Genomic DNA, 16,130 nt, shown 5'->3' with positions numbered 1-16,130 from the left:
GGCTCAAAACGAAGACCCTGAAAGATGGGCATTGGGAATTAAGTCTTGTCTTTCTTTCTTTCTTTCTTTCTTTCTTTCTTTCTTTCTTTCTTTCTTTCTTTCTTTCTTTCTTCTTTCCTTTTTAATGTTTAGGATGTGATTAGATGATCATGTTACTGGAATAACAAAACATAATAAAATATAGCCAAAAAACTAACCAGACCCTTTTACAGAGGATGAGAGCAGAAAGAATTCTTAAAATTATCTGGATCAGGGACACCTGGGTGGCTCAGCAGTTGAGCATCTGCCTCTGGCCAGGGCATGATCCTGGGGTCCTGGGATCGAGTCCCGCATCGGGCTCCCTGCATGGAGCCTGATTCTCCCTCTTCCTGTGTCTCTGCCTCTCTCTGTGTGTCTCTCATAAATAAATAAATTAATTAATTAATAAATACATAAATACATAAAATATTTTTAAAAAATTATCTAGATCAGGGGAGCCTGGGTGTCTCAGTCAGTGAAGTATCTGCCTTCAGCTGGGGTCGTGACCTCAGGGTCCTGGGATCCTCCTTCTCCCTCTCCTGCTTCCCCTACTGTGCTCTCTCTCTCTGTCAAATAAATAAAAATCTTAAAAAAATAAAATAATCTAGATCAATTCCCTATTCCAGTGTTCCTTTAATGAAAGCCTAGTAATTATGATGTTGCATACTAATGAAGGAAATATGGTAAGATAACCTTCTTTTTTCAGTGCAAGTACCTATAATCAGTTGAAAGAGTGGCTCATTTCCCGGACACCATTTATTGTAGTGAAATGATCATACCATCACCATATTTCATTTTATTTATTTATTTGAGAAAGAGAGAGAGAGAACATGTGCATGCATGCATAAGCAAGGGAGGGAGTGCAGAGGGAGAGGGAGGAGCGGACTCCTTGCTGAGCAGGGATCCTGACACAGGGCTCCATCCTGGGACCCCGAGGTCATGACCTGAGCCAAAGGCAGACTCTTGACCAACTGATCCACCCAGGTGCCCCTATGCCATTATCATAGTATCCTTAATATGTAGTAAGGTTCCTATAGCTTCTTCCCCAAAGCTGGGTATTATTGGTTCTGACCTATTCTACTTCTGGCCACCCCATTTCTTAAATGTTTGCTTTTGGATACATCTTTTTACCACTCTGGGCTTCATTCTCATCATTTTCAAACTAAGGACCATGATAGTGCCTATTTTATAGAATTGTTAACGAGGAGGACTCAAAACATTAATACATGTTAAAACAATTCAAAGAGTGCCTGGAACATAGTGAGCACTAATAAAGTGTTAGCTATATTAATAACCAACACATTACAATTTTGAACCTGACACTTTTTTTTTTAACTCATTGTCACTGACGAGGAGAAAGTCATGCTATGGCTGGAGGTAAAAAAGCTGAAAAGTGTTAAAACATTAGGGAGTTACACATTGGTGAGACTCCATTTAAGTCAGAGTGAGAATTAGAGCATTAGACAATTTGCAGTTTCAACGGTGGATAAAGTTCAAAGGTCAAGGTACCTAAAAAATGAAATACAACTGAGTGGGGAAAGTTACCAAAAGAGGCCACTGGAGGGGAGCCTGGGGGGCTCAGCGGTTGAGCATCTGCCTTCAGCTTAGGGCGTGATCCTGGAGTCCCAGGATCGAGTCCCCCATCAGGTTCCCCACAGGGAGCCTGCTTCTCCCTCTGCCTGTGTCTCTGCCTCTCTCTCTGTGTCTCTCAGGAATAAAAATAATTAATTAATTAATTTTTAAAAAGGCTGCTGGAGGCCCAGAGACAGACTTCAGAGACTTTCCGATTTGTTGGAGGAAGTCATCCCGAGGAGTGACCACCATTTGACCCATGAATCAGAGGCTCCCCACTCTCTTCTGTCTTTGGGATCACTTCCATCTACCATCCTCACACTGGGAAGCACTAACCATAAGAGAGCAATGTGTCCTTGAGACCCTCCACACTCAGGGTGACTGACTGAACCCAGGTAGGCGTCGGTATAAACATTTAGGATTCTGGTCAGTGGTTGGGCAGTTCTACGCATCTTGCTGCTACCCAGGAAGGGGGCAGCTTGTGAATCCACACAGTTTTGCCCAAGACCTCACCTTATCATTGCTGTTGCAGGAATGTCTCCAGAGATGCAATCAGGGTCCTTCTTACCTGCTTGACTATGCAGACACACAGGAGCCTGCTGCTAGATCTGGGGGGAAAGGGGGTGCCATGGGCACTGAACCCAGTGGTGAACTGCCCAGGCTGCGAAAACTAAAAAAACCGGCAGCAGGATGGGTATAGGGCCAAGCCAAGAAAGTCTGCGCTGTGTACTGCTTGCTTGGGCTGAAAACTAGGTGCAGGAACCGCAGAGTAAGGTTCCAACCCCGGGCCAAGTGGTCCTGCTTGACCAGAAAGCAGAGACGTTAACAGATGCAAGGACCAGAATGTCCCCAGAGAGATCTGCTTGTGGGCCCTGGGGGGCATGTCCCAGCTCCCGGTGGCCTTTATGAATGTCACTAGTCCCTGCTTCATGTAGTATTTTCCAAACTGTTCTCTGAGGCGGCTCACATGTCTATACTCTCTGAGTAAAATGTGGTTTCTTGGCAAAGGAGAAAGACTTCTGGTTTTCGGGTTTTACGATTGGTGCTTAAATCTAATTTTACGTGCGAGGTGAGTACCCACAAATTTCCTCCTTAACTACTGACAATTTATAAACTTCTATCTAAACTCCTCTCAATTGTTATGAGTTGACTTTTTAGACATTTCAAAATACCTGGGGAAAAAAAAATAAACAGCAACCAAGAGTGACATAACAGGCAGGTGCTCCACGCTCAGCTCAATTTAATTCTGACATTTTGTCAAAATCGATTCAGAATTTGTTTAATAAAAACAAAACATTATAGGTACTATTGAGTACTCCAGAGTACTCCAACGCAACACAGGGTACTTTAAAAGTAGCCATTCCATTGAATTTGGTGGCTCTCTTTTCTAGAATATTGATGTATTTTTATTACATAACTATACAGAGTAAATAACATTATTTCCATGCTTTTAATATTTTTATGTACAGTATCATCATGCAATTTGCTTTTTATATTATACATTATGTTTTTGGGAGTATTGATGTTTATACATTGTCATGGTAAGTAACCCTAGCTTCTTTTTTTTTTTAAAGATTTTATTTATTTATTTATTCATGAGAGATATATATATAGAGAGAGGCAGAGACACAGGCAGAGGGAGAAGCAGGCTCCCTGCAGGGAGCCCGACGTGGGACTTGATCCTGGGTCTCCGGGGTCAAGACCGGAACCAAAGGCAGAAGCTCCACTGCTGAGCCCCCTGAGCCCCCAGGCGTCCCTAACCCTGCTTCTAAAACAAACAGCATAATAAGATAAAGGTTTATTCTCCCTCATGTAAAGTCCAATGTTTTTATTCATATAAAATCCTGAGTAGATTTCCTCCAACTGCGGACTCAGGGATTCCGAGATTCCCCCATCATATGGCTTCACCATATTAGCTTTCTATCCTTCTTTTCTTGGCTTCATTCAAGTAGGGATAAGAGAAAGAGAAAACACACTAGGTGTTTAACCATCCTGACCAAAAAGAAACCCATATTATTTCTCTCGACATTTACTTGCTTGGAACACGTCATGCAGTCACTGTAACTGCAAAGGAGTTCCTGAGATGCAAAATTGACACCAAATGGCTTCAGAGCATTCATTAGAAGTGTTGCCATGAATCGCCTGCCTTAATTTGTGGAAATTTGTCTTCTGCTTATCAATATACTACTACATAAACAGGGAGGAGGCCTGGGCTAGTTTTGCAATGTGTTTGCTCTTCTCTTAACAGGAAAATCAATTGCGGTTTTTCTATCCATTCCTACGGCCCTTGTACATCTTGATTCCATTCTCATTCTTCATTTATTTAAGATGTAGGTTTAATCTCCTACAATGTACCAGGATTTCTGATATATTCTATCACAGATATTTTTCTTAGCAGACACAGTCTAGCAGGGAAAATGTATATCCAGCTAAAATATATATCCAGCTAACTATAGAACTATCCGGGTAATGTTTGAATGAAGGTTTTAACCCCATGCTGCAGCAGCTGGAGTATTAGGGGGAACTATCCTTTGATGTTCTTAAGGAGGAAATGGGCAGAGAAATACTACAGAAACAGAATTCAGCGTATAAAAGGCTTGTTTCTTCAATCAGAGAAGGACAAACATTATATGGTCTCATTCATTTGGGGAATATAAATGTGAAAGGGAATAGAGGGGAAGGGAGAAGAAATGGGTAGGAGATATCAGAAAGGGAGACAGAACATAAAGACTCCTAACTCTGGGAAACAAACTAGGGGTGGTGGAAGGGGGGAGGGCGGGGGGTGGGAGTGACTGGGTGACGGGCACTGAGGGGGGCACTTGACAGGATGAGCACTGGGTGTTAATCTGTATGTTGGCAAATTGAACACCAATAAAAAATAAATTTATTATTAAAAAATAAAAAATAAAATAAAAGACTTGTTTCTGATGACACAGAAAATGGAAGCAGTCCAGTGTTTTAAATACCAAGGACATGGTAAGAGGGGAAGGGTTCAATGAAGGAAAAAATAACGGAAATAATCTAAGAGATAGGGTCAGGGTTCCCTGGGTCCCCAGGAATAGCATGTTGCCTTCAACAAAATTTGAACCAGGCTGCAAAAAACAAAGATCCTTTAAAAATGCTGCATACTCTGCCTTATAAAAATTCATACTTGGTTGGTTGGAGAAAAGCTAAGCTCGTTATTTCAATTATTTTTTCTTTCCCATCATTAAAAATGTTCAAGCTCTTTTAATAACGATTTAATAGAAATTTCTGGAAAACCGTAATCATTTGAATTGATCACTAAAGTGACATAGTGACACTTCAGTGAATTACAAAATTGCTTAATAATTTTCTGAAGAAAAGGAAAATCAAATCCAGAAATGTTCTTTACCTTCCCCTAGATGACAAAATTTCTATTATGCAGACAATTTAATGAACAAAATGATGTGCCTTGGTTGAAATAAGAGTACAATTAGTTTTTGAACTAGGTGCTAAAGTTTCCAACCTGTTAGTATTAGGAAATTTAGTTTTTAATAAATAGCATGGACTGTTTTGAAAGCAGGGTTTGAGAACGTGAGGGTTCATACTATGTTTTTTGACTTGGAGAGAGGGATAATGAGTTTTTTGGAAAGAATGATGTTTTGAGTTAACTGACCTAGAGTATAATTCCGGGTCTGTAATTTATTAGACATGTAGCCTTCTGCATGTCACAAGGTTTCTATGTATCTCACTATTTCTCACCTTAAAATGAGAGTGTTGGACCAGATTGTTAAATTCCCTGCTGGTGTTAAGATTCAGTGAGTGTTTGGCATCATGCTTTTGATAAGACATAACTGTCAGAATAAAGAATTATGACTCTGGCAACCGTGTGACATCAAGCACACACCTTCAATGACACTTTCACAAGTATGCTGCTTTGCCGATGGCCGCATTCTTCATATATTTACACGAACTCCAAAGAAAATTAAAATGAATATTTTCTTACCCAAGCACTGCATGCAGTACGACTTCAGAGAAATATTGAGAAAACAATGAAACAGACTTCTGGGTGAATCGTGCCGTGACAAACACTGTAGGAAGATCCCTAAGGGCTAAACCCAAGGAAATAATGAGAAACAAGACATTTCTGGCCATATTTTGCCTTTCTGACATTTCCTTGGGAATCTACAAGAACCTCCCCCTTCCCCAATAAGACCATTTAAGTGTGTGTTAAGCAACCTCAGAATACTAAATAAAAAGTTTGGCCAAATCAACCATGAAGCTGAAAAAAAAAAAGGAATAAGAAGCAAATGAAAACAAATAGGAATATGTAAAATAGGAAAGAGTAGCTTTAACAGCAAACACTAATAATCAACATCATGTTCAAAATCTAATGATTTATTCTTTACACACACACACACACACACACACACACACACACTCTTCTTTTTAACCACCCACTGTGGAATATAGTCAAGATACTTAAATTTGAAGGGTTAATACTCTCGTTGTGATTGTTTTTTGCCTAGTACCTGACTAATCTCTCAATCAAAATTTTGCACAGCACTATATTATCGCTGCTTTGGAACCCTGTGCACACTCATCCACAGATTGCTAAGGAAGTTCAACACTGGGTGAAATAACTGCTTGTTTTCTCCGAGAACTCCAATAATTAGTTTGTTGTTGAGTCCTGATTTCAATGTTATTGACTTTTCCAGACTTGAATCTCTTGCCAGCTTCCCTAATGTTTATCCGTGTTTTTATTTAATTTTTTTCTTTTATAAATATTTCTTGCCTTTTCCTCTTTAATGGAGAATCATTTTTCACCTACTCAGTCGATGAATTTTAATGTTTATAGCTCTCAGCAGTAAAACAAATGCACCCAAAAATAATGTGATAATACTAAAATTTTACAATATATTTTTCTTCATCTTTTGGCTCATTCCTGATAATTTATGAAATTTATATACATCACTAGCCATTAAAAGGAAAATTGATTTTCTCTGAAAATAAGCTTTTAAGGTCTTCTATTCTGATATTAGTTTAGCTTAAAAATCCTAATGACATTGAATCAAAGTCATTTGAAACAGAAACATCTCAAATCCACTAATTTCAGAAAAAATAATGCATTTTTCATCTGCCTAATGGAAGGTTCACTGCGTCCTCATATTGGTTGATCTATCAGAAGTGATTGATACCATAATTGATTATTTCCTTTTTCTTGACATTCTTTCTTCCTTTGGCTTTCAGGACACCACTCTTGCCTGGTTTTCTTCCTACCTGCTATTGCTTTAGTCTCTTTTTCTAGTTCCTTTCTAGATACTCCAATCTCAAAGGATTGAAAAGCCCCAGAGAGCCTTGAATTTCTTCTTTTCTACCTATACCCAACAATGTTGGTGAAATTATGTAGTCCATGCTATTAAATACTGTTATTAGTGTGCTAGGACTGCCATAAGGAAATATCGCAGACCAGAGGGCTTAAACAAATTTATTTTCTCATAGTTCTGAAGGCTGAAGTCTGAGATCAAGGTGGGGCAGGTTTGGTTTCTCCTGAGGCTTGAAGATGGCCCCATTCTCTTTGGCTTAAAGATGGCCCCATTCTTACTGTGTCCTGACACGACCTTTCCTTTGTGTTCAAATACTCCTGGTACCTCTTCTTCTTATAAGATGTCAATCATAGTGGAGTTAGTACCACACCCTATAACCTCATTTAACTTTAATCATCTCTTTAAAGGGCCTATCTCCAAATAAAGTCACCTTGAGGGTAGGCTTCAACATATGAATTTTGGGAGGACATGCAGTTAGGGCTGATGGTTTTCAAATTTGTATTTCTAGTCAAGATTTCTTCCTTTAAATGGAGTTATCCTTGGGTAGCCTGGGTGGCTCAGCAGTTCAGCACCGCCCTGGGCCCAGGGCCTGATCCTGGAGTCCTGGGATCGAGTCCCACATCGGGCTCCCTGCATGGAGCCTGCTTCTCCCTCTGCCTGTGTCTCTGCCTCTCTCTCTCTCTCTCTCTCTCTCTTTCCCTCTCTCTCTGTCTCTCATTAATAAATAAAATTCTTAAAAAATAAAAAAATAAATGGAGTTATCCAAATATAGTTAACCCTTGATGAACATGGGGTTGAATTGCAGGGGTCCATTTATAAGCAGATTTGTGTTGATAAATACAGTACAGTACTATAATGTATTTTCTTTTCCTTATGATTCTCTTAGTAACATTTTTCTTTCTCTAGCTCACTCTGTGGTAAGAATACAGTATATAATAGATATACAAAATCTGTATTAATCGACACTTTATGTTATCAGTAAGGCTTTTGGTCAACAGTAGGCTATTAGCGGTTAAGTTTTGAAGGAGTCAAAAGTCATATGTGGGTTTCAACCCGGTGTGGGTCTGAGCCCCTAATTCTGGTGTTGTTCAGGGATCCTCTGTATATCCAATTTAGCATGACCAGAGCTGACTCAGGTCACAAACCCCCCTCTCAAACTATTTCCACACATCCTCCCCAACTCTACCATCTGCTCAGCTCAGAGACTTTGGAGTCACCCTTAATTCCTTTCTTCCCCCCCCCACTCCCCGCACACCACCTCCAATCTGTGAGAATGCCCTGATAACTCCAGCTTCAAAACATACGCAGAGTACGACCACTTCTCTTCACCAACACGGCTACTCTAATCCCTTCCCCCCCCCAGATTAGTGATCTAACTCCCTCTACCCTTGCCCTCCAGCAGTCTATATTCTAGTTGCTACAGTGATTCTATTAAAAAGCAAGTGAGATCAAATCCTGGATTGTCCACATAATCCCTCTGCTGGCTTTCCCTCTTACTCAGAGCAAATCTGTTAACTCTAACTCATCTCGAGTTGCTTTTTCTGCCTCTCTCTCTGCTCCAGCAGCACTGGCCTCCCTAAACACACCAACACATTCCCACTTCAGTATCTTCACACTTGCTGTACCCTGTTGGCAATGCTCTTCCTCACTCCGTCTATATGGCTCACTCCCTCACCATCTATAGCCTTTCACTTAAATGTCAATGAGGTCTTCCCTGACCATTGTTTCTCAAGTTTCAACAAACACATCTCTCTCCAGATTCCTTTTTCCATTCCCTGGCTTTCTCCACCACCACCCCACCCCTCTTATCACTGTCTAAATACACCATATAATTTATGTATTTATCTTGCTTATGGTTCATCTCCCTCACTAGAATAGAAGCTCCATAATGGCAAAGATATATTTTCTTCTGTTTTGTTTGAGGCTGTGTACTCAGTATTTAGATTAGTGCCTGGCTCATTATTAGATATTCGATAAATATTGCTAAGTTGATTTATTTGTTTGTCCATTCATTCAACAAATGTTTATTGCATATCTATTTCATGCCAGACACAGCTCTAGATTAGGGGTATGTATGGGTGAGTTAAAGAAAATGCTTATTTTCCTCACACAGCTTCAATTTAGTAGTTTTATTTAAAGTAGGAATGCATGTGATGGTGAAGAACAGAGAAATCTTAGCCACAATGCTTGGCCATGTAAGGACACAGGAAATCCTGAGCCACTAGGAATAGCAGTTATCATGATGAATTTGGAAATGGACGTGGAAGGTATTCATGGCAGCCCACAAGGATGGCTGTAATTTTGGCTTCTCTGAAGGTATATGTCTTTAATCATGTGTGGTCTTTTCTCAAGTGTTTCACTCTTATTGTCTCTCAAGCAGTGGCTTCTTATTTTCTGAGAGGAATTCTCCATTATCCGTTCACCAGCATTTGGATATCTCACTCTCTGTACTCCACCTTTTCTCTAAGAAGCAGCAGCGTACATACTAGTTAATAATACTGGCTTTGGATGTTTACATTTTTGAGCCTGAGCCCTGGCTCTGTCATTCTAAACTTTGTGATCAACAAGAGTTTGCTTCACACATCTCTTCTTCCTTCAAAAAAAAATACTGAAAAATATTATTTTTATATTATATACATAATATATATATTATTGCTATATTAAATGTTAGATATATATAGCATAATATATTTGAAAGACTTAAAATAGTGCTTGGCACATAATAAGCATTAAACAAACAATAACTTTTGTTTTTAATTCATTATTTCTACTTAACAAGTTATGGCTTATTCAAAATATCTGTTCCTTCCTGTTTCATTGCAACCGGTCAATTTTATGGCACCTTCCCTAACCCATAAATGTTTAACTTCTGTACCTTTTGCCAATAGCTTCAGAATAATTTGGTAACATTTGCTTTTGATCTCACTGCATTTAACTTAAAAATTGAAGAATAATTTTTTTACCCCGTTATTTGCTTATCTCTCCATTTTGTGTTTTAATTTCCTCTTTCTTGTATTGATGTTTTGTTTTGCTGTAGTTATCCTTAAGTAATTCTTGCTAAAAGGATTTGTGGGGCAAAACCCTCAGTCCTTTTTTGCAAAAAATGACTTTAAATCGCCAGCGCAACTCAGTGCTAGTTTGTGAGAGTAAAGAATTAGCACTTCAAAGTCATGTTCACTCAGAATTTTAAAAGCATTGCTTCTTTGATTTCTGGCACTAAATTTGTGGATAAGAATTTCTGATGCATGCATTAATAAATTTCTGTTTGTTTTTCTCTTGTTTATAAAGAAGAATTTCTGGTACTAAATTTACTGAAAAGAATGACAGGTTATTCTCTCTTTTTCTTTTTTATGTGATAATATGACTTTTTTCCTCAGGAGAATTCTTTTTTTTTTCTTTATCCAAGATGTTCTGAAAATTCACCAGAATATGACTAATTAATGCTGTTTAACATTCAATGAACTTGTTCAATCATAGAAAAAATAACTTTTGCCATTTCTGGGACGTTGCTATTCCTTCCATTATTTGCTCTTCTCCTTTTCTTCTATTCCTATGTAACTTCTGCCTCTCTTTTCAGTGACATTTTATTTTGTCAGTTGCAATGTAATCTTGATAATTATTTGATTCTATTATTTGGCTCACTAACAAAATCATCAACTGTGTCATTCAATTCATCTATTGGATTTTTTAGGAGACTTATTTATTTATTTGAGAGAGAGAGAGAAAGCATGCACTTGAGTGGGGGGCAGGATGGCAGGGGCAGACGGAGAGGAGAGAGAGAAGCTCAAGCAGACTCCACTTGCCCAGGGTGCAGAACCTGAGGCACCCCTGGGCCCCAGGACCCTGAGATCATGACCTGGGCCAAAATCAACAGTTGGCAGGTTAACCACTGAGCCACCATGGTCCCTCTTCGAATTTTCTTTTAAAACTTGCAATTACATTTCAATTTCCTAGAACCTCAGTTTTTAGTTTGTGTCCTTGTTGACTTTGGTTTTTGCTTAACAGTTTATTCTTTTTATTGGCCATTAGGTTCTACTTAACTCTTTCCCAAGCTATTATGCTTACATTATAATAGTTCTATTTCCCAAAAGAATTTGGTTTCCTAAAAAATAAAAAAATAAAAAAAGAATTTGGTTTCCTCCTTTTGGAATTGATGATTTTCTTTTCTTTTTTTAAAATAATAAATTTATTTAGAATTGATGATTTTCTTTAAGATTTGCTGACTTCCAATTATCAGTCTATACTTATGTATGAGGGTCTGTATTATAGTATTTCATTTTTAAAATTTTTTTTTTATGATAGTCACACAGAGAGAGAGAGAGAGACAGGCAGAGACACAGGCAGAGGGAGAAGCAGGCTCCATGCACCGGGAGCCCGACGTAGGATTTGATCCCAGGTCTCCAGGATCGTGCCCTGGGCCAAAGGCAGGCGCCAAACCGCTGCGCCACCCAGGGATCCCAGTATTTCATTTTTTAAACCCACATTAGAACCTTTCCATGCCTATGATTAATTCATTTCTGATTTCAGGAAGTAAAGGAGGCCTGCAACTTCCAAATATTTAACCTATATTTATTCAGCGTTAGTATATAGTAGAAGTTACTCATCCCTGAAGAACATATATTTTTTTTTACTTAAAATGTGAAATGATTTAGGTTCTATCTTTAAGAGAGAGGATGGTTTCATAAGTTTGATTTCTTTAGTCAGAAAATGATTACAGTAATTTTGAAATTAACAAATTACTCTGTCACTATATCATTTCGGTGGTCAGTCCAAATAGCTAGGTTTTCCAAATTTTCCTTTGAATCCCTCCTAAAATAATCGGAAATGTTTTAATGACAACAAAATTAAAATGGTAGGTTAGTAATGTTTTGATCTCCATTTAGTAAAAGTATGTATTTACCATAGCGCAGAGAAAAAACCCAATTTTATTTTCCAACCAAATCTCCCATTTTCTTTTTCTAGTCTGGCTCCTGGTTAGCTAAAACTTGGAACATTTCCCTCTCCTTGTCTTCCTTCCTTCCTCACCTCCTCACATCTCCAGTTCTCTCACCACTGCAAACACAATCTCTGCCCCATTCTCCCTGAAATACTACCATTTCCTTGATCACCATCAACTGCATGACTCATGCCTTTGCTTGTGTGTGTCACCTGCCCCAACTTCTTAATTCCATGAGCTGAAAGTCTAGCAGAAAGTGTTGACTTTTAGAGGTGTCTTCTCTGACAAGACAAGGTTGTTAAAAAGAAAACCACAGTCCAGAATGGAGTCACCAAATCAGGGCCCAATACCTAACCTAACTGCAGTTCTAACCTCCTCCAGAAATGTAGTCTTGGCGGGTAGGTCAGCAGCATGGAGGCAGGTAAAGTGTCACAGGGACCCTTTCCAACCCCCAAAGGAAGATGAGGTAATCCACCTAATAAACCCCCTCTCCTTCTCCAAGGGAAGATGACTTTGCCTGAAGCAATCTTTTCTTTTCTTTTGCTAATAAAGCCTCCCCCCACCCCCACCCCCACATCCTCCTTCCATAAAAAATTCCTTTTGTGCAATTTCTTGAGCTCCTTTCTACTGGATAGGTGGGATGTTCCTGATTTATGAATGGCTTAATAAAACCAATTAGATCTTCAAATGTATTTAGTTGAATTTTGCTTTTTAACAATACGATAGAATGTTTTTTTTTTCTCATTGCCAGTATTTTCTGCATTATATACCGGTCATTTGGATGTGTTTACCCTGATAAATAAAAGATGAGGCATCTTTTATTGTTGCATAGTTCTACAGATATTTTTGAGTCAATAAATGAATAAGCCCCAGGGCTATATGTTTAGAGAGATAAGTATTCACCTGGATAATCACCTGGTAATTTGTAACACTTTGGTTCTTTAGCTAATCTCAGGTTCTAAACTTTAGCCCATGAAACAGGTAAAATGAAAAGTATAAATAGTTTCTACTAAAAGAGTAACAGTGAAATCTCTGCACATTAACAAGGTTATGAATGGCAACACTTTTAAATGATGGTTTAAGGCAATAGCTCTCTGGTAAACTTAATAGTCATTCTCTTTGATTTTTCTGTGTACCCAGAGCATCACACTCATCACCACAGATTACAACCCTACATGCACTTCCAGTTTTCACAGTGACCCTTTATAAGATTCCACTTGGGGAGCATAGGTCTGTTATGTTTCAAGAAAAAAATCTCTAATTCTGGCTGGTTCTAAAAATGTAAGTCACTTATAACATAGGATAAGCTCAGGGGATCCCTGGGGGGCTCAGCAGTTGAGTGCCTGCCTTTGGCTCAGGGCATGATCCCACCCTCCCTGGATCCAGTCCCACATCTGGCTCCCCACAGGGAGCCTGCTTCTCCCTCTGCCTGTGTCCCTGCCTCTCTCTCTTTCTCTCTCTCATGAATAAATAAATAAAATCTTTTAAAAAATAAGATAAACTCTAGATGCATGTAATTACATAGGAGAATTTACAAAAATCAATAATTATCTCAATAGAGCTTAAAAAAGTGCTCTATTGTGGCAACATTTTTTCATAATTAATAGTGTATTGGTAAAGAGCATAGACTGCCAATAGACCACCTGAATTTAAACTGTCTCTATCATTTCATTGTGTAACCTTGGATAATTTAATTAACTTCCTGTGTCTCAATTACTTCATCTGTAAAACAGAACTAATTATAGTATCACCACCTCAGAAGGTACTGTAAGCACTAAATATGTCAAGTGTTTAAAATTGTATTGATAAATAATAAGCCTATACAAATGTTAACTATTCTTCCTAATATAAATTAGTATTTTTAATGTAATCAACTTGGAATGTCTTTATTAATTAATAAGATAGAGTATATATTGTTGTATGTAAATGTTGAATCAATAAATTGTACACCTGAAACTAGTATTACACTGTATATTAACTAATTGGAATGTAAACAAGATAAAAAAAAAAAACAAGCATGAAATCACTTATCTATTTGTGTAGAATTCTCCTTAACACAAGAAAAGAATATTCTCATAATCACTCCAAACACTGGGAATAGTAGAAATACTGGAAATAGTAATTTCAGAAGAAACTCAAAACAAGTATAAATACAGGTAAAGAATAAAACATAAATTTACTTTTTTATTTAAGATAATTTACAAAATTGTTACAGCATGAAGTTTAATTAAATATGAGTTTAAAAAAGAGGTAGAGGGATCCCTGGGTGGCGCAGCGGTTTGGCGCCTGCCTTTGGCCCAGGGCGCGATCCTGGAGACCTGGGATCAAATCCCATGTTGGGCTCCCTGCATGGAGCCTGCTTCTCCCTCTGCCTGTGTCTCTGCCTCTCTCTCTCTCTCCCTGTGTGACTATCATAAATAAAATTTAAAATAAATAAATAAATAAATAGGAGGTAGAAATGTACTTGGATCTATGACATGACATAAATTTTGTCCTCAAATTCCACATTGTAATATTTGAATAAGAAGAGCTGAAAAACACAAAATAAAAAAGACATTTTTTGGGGGGGGGTGCCTGTGTGGCTCAGTGTGTTAAGCATTCAACTTTTGGTCTTGGCTCAGGTCATGATCTCAGGGTCGTGGGATGGAGCCACATACCCCTGTGGGGCTCCTTTCTCCGTGCAGAGTCTGCTTCTGTTCTCTCTCCCTCTGCTTGTCCTCCTGCTTGCTCATGCTCTTTCTTTCTCTCTAAAATAAATAAATAAAATATTTTTTAAAAGAAAAAGACATTTTTTATATTAGTAGCTAAAAATCTGTTAAATAACTTGCTCTTAATATAGCCTGAAACACATGACATTTTTTGCCCCAAGAAGATAGTAAACCCTTAGGGAATAAATTCATATGCAAAAAATAAAATGAAGCTATTTCTATAAACAGAGATAAAAGTATCACTTAAGTTACTGGTAGACTTACTATAATACCAAAGTGACACAAGATTTTATGGTTTTAATAAATATAGTAAATCTATTAAAGAGGGGTGAAAGCATAACAAAGGACATATAAATATTTAAAAAGTAGTGATAGTGTGGCTAGGTTACCAAAATTCAAGGTGAGTTGATTTGAAGTGATTTGACAAAAATAAACCACACTAAAAATGAAAGTTTGTGCTCTTTAGCCAGTTATGAGATGAGTAAGTTCTGGGGATCTAACATGGTGATTATAGTTAATCATATTGTACGGTATACTTGAAATTGGCTGAGAGTAGGTCTTAAGTGTTCTCATCACACACAAAAAATGGTAACTATGTGAGATAGTGGATGTGTTAATTAACTGGGTTGTAGTAAGCATGCCACAATGTATACATACATTAAATCTTAAATCATCATTAAGTACATTATAATTGTATACATATAATATTAGTTTAAGTGAGAAAACCTGATCAATTAAAAAATGCAAATCTACAGATAGATTTAGAAAATAGCATATTGTAAGGCTATTAGTATTACAAATTGTCCTTAAGATAGATTATGGTAATTTACACTGACCCCAAAGTATATAGAATCGTATTTCTTTATAGCCCTCATGATATTTGATGTTAAACCTTTATAAAATAGCCAACTAAATAAAAATGGAGCTTCATACTTTTTTGAAAATGGTATTCATTTTATTACTTTTGAGACTGAAAATTTTTAATATATCTACTGGTTACTGTCTTTTGCGAAATGCCTCTATATTATAATCATCTTCCTATTTATTTCTTAGGTTTATTTATCTCTCTTAGTGATATGCATCAACATTTTAAAAATATAAATTTCAAATACATATTCTCAGTTTGTCACTTATTAGTTTTAATTCGTTTTTATAAAATATTTCAAATACTGGACATATATAAAGAGTAGAACAATGAACACCAATATATCATGTTTTGACTAATTTGCTTGAGATTCTTTTATTGGATAAAGTATTGTAGATTCAGTTAGGATTTTATATCCTAAAATTGAATATCCTTCCTATCTTTATTATTGTGATAGATATTCATCTCCTAAAATCTATACATCTATCTATATAATAATACATTTTCTGGGTTTTGGGCCTAAATGTGTTGTTTTAAGATTTACTTATTTATTTGAGAGAGAGGAAGAGCAGTGGAGGGAGAGGGGAGGGATAGAGGGAGAAGGAGAAAGAGAATCCTCAACAGACTCCCTGCTCTGGGTGGAGCCTGATGGGAGGCTTGATCCCATGACCCTGAGATCATGATCTGAGCTGAAACCAAGAGTTGGACACTCAACTGATTGAGCCACCCAAGCACCCCTGTCC

This window comes from Vulpes vulpes, chromosome 2 (assembly GCF_048418805.1).
Source record: "Vulpes vulpes isolate BD-2025 chromosome 2, VulVul3, whole genome shotgun sequence".
Taxonomy (NCBI): Eukaryota; Metazoa; Chordata; class Mammalia; order Carnivora; family Canidae; genus Vulpes; species Vulpes vulpes.
The sequence above is the reverse complement of the archived record's forward strand: the minus strand, read 5'-3'. Positions refer to the sequence as shown.